Here is a 10205-nt window from a genome sequence, read left to right on the forward strand (position 1 = left end):
CTTAGTAAAGTTGTAGTTTAAACATCAAGATTGCAAACCATCGGAGGACTACCTATATCATTCGACCACATTTATGAGATCTTTGTGTGGACTACCATAATATTCCCTCAGTTTAACCTTCTGTTGTTCACAAGATTACACCGAGAAGCTTCAACAAATATGCAATGCTTAATTTGCCTTTATCTATAAATATATAGTCGTGATAAAAAATAATCAAAATTATGAATCAACTGACATATATAAATATAAAGTCACTTTCATTTTTAATGGCTTAATATAATTTTTTATCTAGTTTTTATATTTTAAGGCTAGTTACAGTTATTAAATCATTTAACAATTTGATCATTAATGAGTAAGTTTATAATAATATTGTGTTGTCGATTTTGTTTAAATAAAAAATAAATCTAATATTGTTGATCAAGTTTAAAATATAATTTAATCTATTGGATAAATCATATTTGGTTGCATAGGAATGGAGAATAGGAATGCATACTGGGAAGAGGAATGACTATTCCAATAACAACTATTTTTTGCAATGGGTATAAGCTCATTTAAAAGTTAAAATAGGAATATGTATTCCTATTCCTATTAGAATTGACGTACCAAATGGAAAATAGAAAACCTATTCCTATTTTCTATTTATTTTAAATGATATATGATTTTGAATTTAAGTATAAAATTTTACCCCGGTATTTATCCACGGGAATGAAATAAAGAGTGGTTGAAAATAAAATCAAGATTGACTTAACATACTCACCGGTCTTTGCAAATAAGTTTGACTTGACTGGCACGCCGTGCCCGTCCCACGCAACATTGCAATAGACCAAAAAAGCAACGTCCAACAAGGAGCACGAAGATATTTTTGACCTTCAATTTGTTACGACACTTATCTTGAATCTGTTTTGAGGAACACTCTCATGATCGACATCGTTCATGTACCTATCACTTTCGAAATATTTCTCTTGAACACTTCTTGTTATGTCGAGAGGCATATACAATGGCAGCAACACTTCCCAACACAAAGAATATTCCAAGAAATAATTCGTGTAAGGAAAAAAGATTTGGTGAGAGTTACAAACAAAATTAAAATATGGAATGCCATTTGGCAATCAAAAAGATTTGGTGAGAGTTACAAACGAAAGTAAAATATGGAATGACATTTGGCAATCAAAAAGATTTGGTGAGAGTTACAAACGAAATAATAGGCCTAAAAAAGTAGGGCCTGAAAAAGTAGGACACGAAAAAATAGGGCTCGAAAAAGTAGGGCCTGAAAAAATAGGGGCGAAATAATTTCAATATGATTTCGTTTTTGTTAAATATAATTTTGCATGCACATTCATACTTATTTTTTGTGGGGAGTGGGGGAATTTGAAACAAATTCGTGGAATGTGAAGAGAAGTCTATTGGGGGATATGAGGAGCCTCTCAGAAGTTATAAAACCAAGGCTCACCATTTCATTTTTATTTTATGTTTTTGCAAGAAGGAAGAGGTGGAGGTTATTGGAGGATTAGATTGGAGTTTTTGAATAGGAGTAGATTGAAGTTTTGGAGTAACATTTTTGTAGGTGAAATTTCTATTTTTTATTTACATTTTCATTTAGATTTAGATGTAAATGTAAATTGAAATTCAAAATTAGTTATAATATTCTACTTTGATTTAGATTTCAATTTTAATTAATTTCATTTAGATTTAGAATTCTGTTCATAACTATTTAGGCTTGCATTTAATAGTTTAGTCTTGCATGTTTGATTTAGATTTAGATTTGTATTCAAAATCTATTTGATTTATATATTTTATAATATTTTTCATTTACATATTTTAAAAGTGCATGTTTCAAATTAGTTTTATATTTGCATGTTTCATATTAGTTTTAGATTTTCATATTTCAAAATAGTTTTGGTTTGCATGTTTTAGATTTGAATGTTTCACAATAGTTTTACATTTGCATGTTTCTAAGTATTTATATTTTCATAGTTCAAAACATAATTTTATCATTAATCTGGATGAGAATGCCACCATATCAATAAAATTTATAGTTTATTAAAGTTAATGATTTATGTAAAGTAGATAAATCATATACTTAGTATATATTTTAACATTATTGAATTATAAAATAAAATAAAATTTTCAAAATAATAGCTAGCCAAAATAATATTAAGCCAAATGGATGCTGAAATAATAGAACTTGAAAAAATAAGGCCAAAAAAATAGAATGCAAGAAAATAAGGCTGAAATAACTTAATTAAGATTTTAAATATAAAACATTTTCTTTTTGTTAAATATATTTTTGCATGCACATTCATGCTTATTTTTTGTGAGGAGTGGGGCAATTTGAAACAAATTCATGGAATGTCAAAAGACATCTATTGGGAGATATGAGGGTTCTCTCATAGATTATAAAACAAATCCTCCTCATTTCATTTTCATTTTGTGTTTTTGCAGAGAGGAAGAGATGGAGATTATTGGAGCAATTAGAGTTTTTTAACAGGAGTAGATTAAAGTTTTATATAGTTTAGCCTTTTATGTTTGATTTAGATTTAGGATTCAAAAACATTTTGCTTTAGATATTTGATAATACATTTCTTTTGCAGATTTTTAATGTGCATGTTTCAATTTAGTTTTACATTTGCATGTTTTACATTAGTTTTAGATTTGCATATTTCAAAATACTTTTGGTTTCCATATTTAGATTTGTATGTTTCATAATAGTTTTATATTTGCATGTTTCAAAATATTTATATTTTTAATGTTTCATAATTAAATTTAATTGTTGATGCGGACAAGAAGTTCACCTTATCAATAAAATTTGTATTTTATTAAAGTTAGTGATTAATTTAAAATAAACGAATCATATATTTAGTTTATATTGTCATTATTTAATTAGATTATATATGTGGCTACTAAATATATTAATTAAGAAAGAAAATCATAAGTCTAAATAGATTCCTTAATGATAGGGAGATTTATTGATTACAATTCTTAATCATTGCAATAAAAATTGCATTAGCATTATTAAAAATTCAACAATATATAATGTTCTCACATCATCATGGAGAAATAATTAGAGTTAGAATTAGAGTTACAGTTAGAATTAGAGTTAGAGTTAGAGTTAGAATTAGAGTTAGAGTTAGAGTTAGAATTAGAATTAGAGTTAGGGTTAGAATTAGAGTTAGAATTAGAGTTAGAATTAGAGTTAGAATTAGAATTAGAGTTAGACTTAGAATTAGAGTTAGAGTTAGAACTAGAATTAGAATTAGAATTATAATTAGAATTAGAATTAGAATTAGAATTAGAATTAGAATTCGAGCTAGAGATAGAATTAGAATTAGAGTTAGAGTTAGAATTAGAGTTAGAGTTAGGGTTAAAGTTAGAGTTAGAGTTAAAGTTAGAGATAGAATTGTGATCAGGGTTAAATTAGGGTTAGGGTTAGAATGGTAGGGAGATTTATTGATTACAATTCTTAATCATTGCAATAAAAATTGCATTAGCATTATTAAATATTCAACAATATATAATGTTCTCACATCATCATGGAGAAATAATTAGAGTTAGAATTAGAGTTAGAGTTAGAATTAGAGTTAGAGTTAGAGTTAGCATTAGAGTTAGAATTAGAGTTAGAGTTAGAATTAGAGTTAGAGTTAAGTTAGAATTAGAATCAGAGTTAGGGTTAGAATTAGAATTAGAATTAGAATTAGAGTTACAGTTAGAGTTAGAGTTAGAGTTAAAATTAGAATTAGAGTTAGAATTAGAGTTAGAATTATAATTAGAGTTAGAGTTAGAATTAGAATTAGAATTAGAATTAGAATTAGAATTAGAGTTAGAATTAGAGTTAGAGTTATAATTAGAATTAGAGTTAGAATTAGAGTTAGAATTAGAATTAGAGTTAGACTTAGAATTAGAGTTAGAGTTAGAATTAGAATTATAATTATAATTAGAATTAGAATTAGAATTAGAGTTAGAGTTAGAATTAGAATTAGAGTTAGAGTTAGAATTAGATTTAGAGTTAGGGTTCAAGTTAGAGCTAGAGTTAAAGTTAGAGATAGAATTGTGATCAGGGTTAAATTAGGGTCAGGGTTAGAATTAGAGTTAAATTAGGGTTAAATTAGGGTTAGGGTTAGAATGATAGTGAGATTTTTTTATTACAATTCTTAATCATTGCAATAAAAATTGCATTAGCATTATTAAAAATTCAACAATATATAATGTTCTCACATCATCATGGAGAAATAATTAGAGTTAGAATTAGAGTTAGAGTTAGAATTAGAGTTAGAGTTAGAGTTAGAGGTAGAATTAGAATTAGAGTTAGGGTTAGAATTAGAATTAGAATTACAGTTAGAATTAGAATTAGAGTTAGAATTAGAATTAGAATTAGAATTATAATTATAATTAGAATTAGAATTAGAATTAGAGTTAGAGTTAGATTTAGAATTAGTGTTAGAGTTAGAATTAGAATTAGAGTTAGAATTAGAATTAGAGTTAGAGTTAGAATTAGAGTTAGAGTTATGGTTCAAGTTAGAGTTAGAGTTAAAGTTAGAGATAGAATTGTGATCAAGGTTAGATTAGGGTTAGGGTTAGAATTAGAGTTAGGGTTAGAGTTAGAATTAGAATTAGAATTAGAGTTAGAATTAGAGTTAGAATTAGAATTAGAGTTAGAGTTAGAATTAGAATTAGAGTTAGAGTTAGAATTAGAATTAGAATTAGAATTAGAATTTGAATTTGAATTAGAGTTAGAGTTAGAATTAGAATTAGAATTAGAGTTAGAGTTAGAATTAGAGTTAGAGTTAGGGTTGAAGTTATAGTTAGAGTTAAAGTTAGAGATAGAATTGTGATCAGGATTAGATTAGGGTTAGGGTTAAAGTTACCTTATTAGATTTAGGGTTAGGGTAAGAGTTAGGGCTAGGATTAGGATTAGAATTAGGGTTAGTGTTAGAGTTAGAGTTATCTATAGTGTTAGGGTTAGGATTAGGGGTAGGTTTATAGTTAAAGTTAGGGTGAGGGTTAATATTGGGGTTAGGGTTACAAAAAGTGTCAAAGTTAGAGTTAGGGTTAGAATTAGAGGTAGGGTTAGAATCAGGGATAAAGTTAGAATTGGAGTTAGGGTTAGAGTTAGAGTTAGAGTTAGATTTAGGGTAAGAATCAGGGTTAGGATTAGAATTAGCATTAGAGTTAGAGCTAGGGTTAGAATTAAGGTTAGGGTCAGGGTAAGAATTAGAGTTAGAGTTATAGTTAGGGTTAGAGTTAGGAACAGAGTTATAGTTATGGTTACAATCAGGTTAGGGTTAGAGCTATAATTAGGGTTAGGGTTAGAATTAGGGTTAGAGTTATGGTTATATAGGTTTCGGTTAAGATTAGGGGTAGAATTAGAGTTACAATTAGAGTTAGAGTTAGAATTAGGGTTACATATTGAGTTAGAGCTAGAGTTAGGGTAAGGGTAATAATTAGGGTTACGGCAAGAATTAGGGTTATAAATAAAGTTAGGGTTAGGGTTAGGGTTAGATTTAGAGGTAGGATTTGAGCTAGATTTAGAGATAGAATTAGAATTAGAACAAGAGTTGGAGTTAGAGGTAGGGTTAGAATTAGGGCTAGGATTATGGTTAGCATAAGGGTTATGGTTAGAGTTAGGGTTAGCATTAGGGTTAGGGTTATAATTACTGTTAGTTTTAGTGTTAGTGTTAGTGTTAGTGTTAGGGTTATAATTGGGGCTAGAATTGAGGCTAGGGTTAGGGTTAGGGTTAGGGTTAGAATTAGAGTTCGAGTTAGGGATCAAGCTAGAGTTAAAGTTGGAGATAGAGTTTGGGTTAGGGTTAAATTTAGGGTTAGTGCTGGAGTTAGGGTTAGCTTTAGCGTTAGATTTAGGTTTAGAGTTAGAGTTAGGGTTAGAATTAGGATTGGGTTTACGATTACAATTAGGTTTAGGATTAGAGTTAGAGTTACATATAGTGTTAGGGTTAGTATTAGCATTATATATAGTGTTAGGATTAGGATTATGAGTAGGATTAGGGTTAGAGTTAGGGTTAGTGTTAGGGTTACAATTAGAGTTAGACTTATAATTATAGTGAGGTTTAGAGTTAGAGTTACAGTTAGGGTTAGAATTAGGGGTAGGGGTAGGGTTAGGGTTAGAGATAGAGTTGGAGTTAGAGTTAGGGTTAGATCAGTTAGAATATGGGTTTAAATTAGGGTTAGATTTAGGGTCAGAATTAGCATTAGAGTTAGAATTAGAGTTAGGATTAGAGTTATAGGAAGGCTTAGGGTTAGGGCTAGAATTAGGGTTAGGGTTAGAATTAGCATTAGATTTAGGATTATAAAGGGTTAAGGTTACGGTTAGGGGGAGAATTAAAGTTAGAGATAGAGATAGAGTTAGAGTTAGAGTTAGGGTTAGGGTTAAACATAGATATATATACTTATATATATATATATATATATATATATATATACATATATATATATACATATATACATATATATATATACATATATACATATATACATATATATATATATATATACATACGTACATATATATATATATACATACGTACATATATATATATATATACATACGTACATATATATATATATACATACGTACATATATATATATATATACATACGTACATATATATATATATATACATACGTACATATATATATATATATATATACGTACATACATATATATATATATACATACATATATATATATATATACATACATATATATATATATACATACATATATATATATATATATATATATATATATATAATATTAAAATTATTATCATATTTTCCATATTCGCGGCGACTGCTACTAGGTTATATATACTTATATATATAAAATGCCAAGAGTCATCCTTCTCGAGGCACCTATTTTAATTCAAATCGTATCCAACACAAAAAAACCGTTACGATTTAAATTAAAATAGGTGCCTCGAGAAGGATGACTCTCGGCATTTTATATATATATATAATTATATATAAGCTAGTGTTATTTTAATGGCAGTGGGTTCATGTTACTCTGAAGATGGATGAGAAGAGGGCAAAATTCCGCTTTAGCCTGCTTTTTGCAGTTACCCTGTTTATTCATCTCAAGAGATATGCTGCTGCAGTCGAAGCTCGAGACAGTCTCTCCTTGGGAGCCTCGCTGGCCGGAAATCAGACATTAATTTCAAAGAACGGCACATTTGAATTGGGATTCTTCAGCCCAAATGGAACCAACAATTGGTATATCGGAATATGGTATGCCAGTATAGCAGAGAAGACGATCGTTTGGGTGGCCAACAGAGAGACTCCCGCGAGAAACAAGCCTGGCATATTGAAGCTGTCAAGACAAGGTAAATTGGATCTGTTTGATGCAGAGGGTGAGGCCATTTGGTCGGTCAACACGTCGAACAAGGCATCCCGGGCTGTGATGTTAGATTCTGGTAATTTTATCATACTGAGCGATGAGAATAAAAATGAAACGGTTTGGGAGAGTTTCGACAATGCCACAGATACTTGAATCCTACCTGCGATGAGATTAGGGGGACGCCAAAAGCTGGTATCTTGGAAAAGCTCATCGGATCCCGCTCCTGGGCTTTTCTCCCATCAAGTGGACCCATCTGGCGCTAAACAATTCGTGCAAATGTGGAATAATTCTGTCAAGTATTGGGAGCAGGGAGTTTGGTATGCTAAAATTTTCAGTCATAATCCAGAAGTGGCGAACAAAGGGTTCTACAATGTCAGTGTTGAAATTACTAGCTCTGGTATGTACGTACGAGTGACTAGGACGACTAATAAGTTGAATTACCAGTTCTTGCGTTTCGTCATGATGAAGTCCGCAGATACTCGAACCTGTATGTTTGATGGCAAAGTGTGGAGCGTGGTATGGTCTCAGCCCAATGATGAATGTGCCGTGTATGGTCTCTGTGGTGCTTTTGGAACCTGCAACTCCAATAACCTTCAGTTCTGCAGCTGTGTGGAGGGCTTCACACCGAAAGACAAGCAAGTCTGGGATTCGCAAGAGTGGTGGTCCAGTGGCTGTGTTCGCCAGAGCCCCTTGAATTGCAGTACTGACATATTCATCGACTCCAGATCAACGTTACCTAATGATGATCACGCTTTGTCCTACTCTGCCCCCACAAAGAAGACTTGCGAGAAAGCCTGCCTCAGCAACTGCTCGTGCACTGCTTATGCTTTCAATCCGCCTTCAGGACCCTGCCACATCTGGTCCGGATCTCTTCTAAACTTGCGTAACTTGGCAACAAAAGCCAACTCGAATGTCTTCATTCGAGTAGCTGCCTCTGCCCTCACGAAGTTTGATCCACCATCGTCCTCCAAACTCAACGCTATCCTGCCTGTCGTACTTGGTAGTTTCATTGCTCTTGCCATTTCTTTAGGTATCTTTTCATTTTTAATGCAGAGGAGGCGACATAATCGGCTACGATCTATGGAGAGCAGTGAAGATTCATCCAACCCTTTTCTTAGAATGTTCAGTTACAAGGAGTTGAAGATTGCGACTAGGAACTTCAGGTCTAAGCTGGGGAGCGGAGGATTCGGCTCAGTGTTCACAGGATCTCTTCGAGACGGTGCGCTTGTGGCCGTGAAGAAATTGGAATCCACTTCAGGCAGAGATGATAAACAGTTCCGAGCGGAAATCAGTTCTTTGGGAAGCATACAACATGGGAATTTGATCAGGCTTCGAGGGTTTTGTGCAGAAGCATCCAGAAGGTTACTAGTTTATGAATACATGCCCAACGGCTCTCTAGATTCCCTGCTCTTCACGAATAATTCCAAAAGTGAAAGAAAGGCACTTGACTGGAAGACTCGGTTCCAGATTGCTTTAGGCACTGCACGAGCTCTAGTTTACCTTCATGAGGAATGCAGAGAACACGTCATTCACGGGGATATAAAGCCCGAGAACATTCTGCTCGACGCTGATTTCTCACCCAAGTTGGCCGACTTCGGCATGGCAAAGCTTCTGAGCAGAGATTTGAGCCGTTTATTGACCACAACAAGAGGAACGAGAGGTTATTTGGCTCCGGAATGGATTTCGGGGGGTTCCCATCACTACAAAGGTTGATGTATATAGCTATGGTATAACGCTCTTGGAAATCATTTCAGGGAGAAGAATTTTAGATATGAATGCACAAGATTCAAGCATGTATTACTTTCCTGCGTGGGCTGCAACTCAAATTACTCAGGGGAACACGATTAATATTGTGGAAAAGGGTGTTGCGGAGGAGAATGATATTGAAGAGGTGAGAAGAGCAGTTGTTGTGGCATTGCTATGCATTGAGAGGGAGGAAGAGATGAGGCCAAGCATGGGGCAAGTGGTGCTAATGCTGGAAGGGAAGACGGAGCTTCCATCTCCTCCGCAAATGAACAGTGGAACAAACGGTAGCGAGAGTAATACCCAGAGCAATGGCGATGTGATTGATATAGAATAATGCAGTGGAGTCTGCCTTTCAAAAATGGAAGCTTGCACATAGTCTAAACTTAAAACTATAGCTAACTAGATTTATAATTATTATTAATTCTAGTAGATGGGATGTTAAGAAATAAAGCTAGGGACTGATTGTTGAAGCTTTGAGAGTTCTTCAAGCATTGTTGGAACTTCTTGGATGATCACTGTAAACATATTTACTTATTATTGCTCAGTGTAATTGTGATTTAACTTTTTTAATTAAAGTGAGCTTTGTCTTTTTCTTAAGGTTAATACTTCTTGTTTCAATGTTCTTGTTTCTATATTTTGAATGTATTCTAGAGCTCCATTGACAACTCCTGCTTCAATTCATAAATTAGATGTTAACATGACCCTTGCATCCTTAGCAAGTAATAATTCAATATCTATTTCATCATTTTTGCCTCCCCCTAGATTAGTATTTCCTTCTTTTGATGCAATGTTGTGGGCAACTGCTTTTTTTACTGAATGCAATTTTTTTCTATTATGGTTATGAACATTATCATTTGTTGCAAATAGATGAATATTATTATCAAATTCCTCCTTAATATTTTGGGGCAATGAAACATCTGTCCTTGTCATTAATATTTTCCAATCATCTATAATTGGAGTTGCATCTCATATATTAGTCAGTAATTGGTGAAACCTTTGTTGGTCTTCACCTTCACGTTCTTGTCTAAATAGTTTATCCAAAGTAACAAAAATATTGAACTCTTCCCATAATAACTTTGCATGAACATTACTATCATAAGGTGGTTTGTCA

At 32.5% G+C, this 10205-nt stretch overlaps 1 pseudogene; it reads left to right on the forward strand.

Annotated features, from left to right (window-relative positions):
- Window positions 1-7024: 7024 nt before the first annotated feature.
- LOC149539363 (G-type lectin S-receptor-like serine/threonine-protein kinase At2g19130 pseudogene) lies at window positions 7025-9428 on the forward strand (annotated as a pseudogene).
- The last annotated feature ends 777 nt before the right edge of the window (window positions 9429-10205 follow it).

This window comes from Cupressus sempervirens, chromosome 9 (genome assembly GCF_028749045.1).
Source record: "Cupressus sempervirens isolate cs-2001-9-10 chromosome 9, ASM2874904v1, whole genome shotgun sequence".
NCBI classification, from domain to species: Eukaryota; Viridiplantae; Streptophyta; class Pinopsida; order Cupressales; family Cupressaceae; genus Cupressus; species Cupressus sempervirens.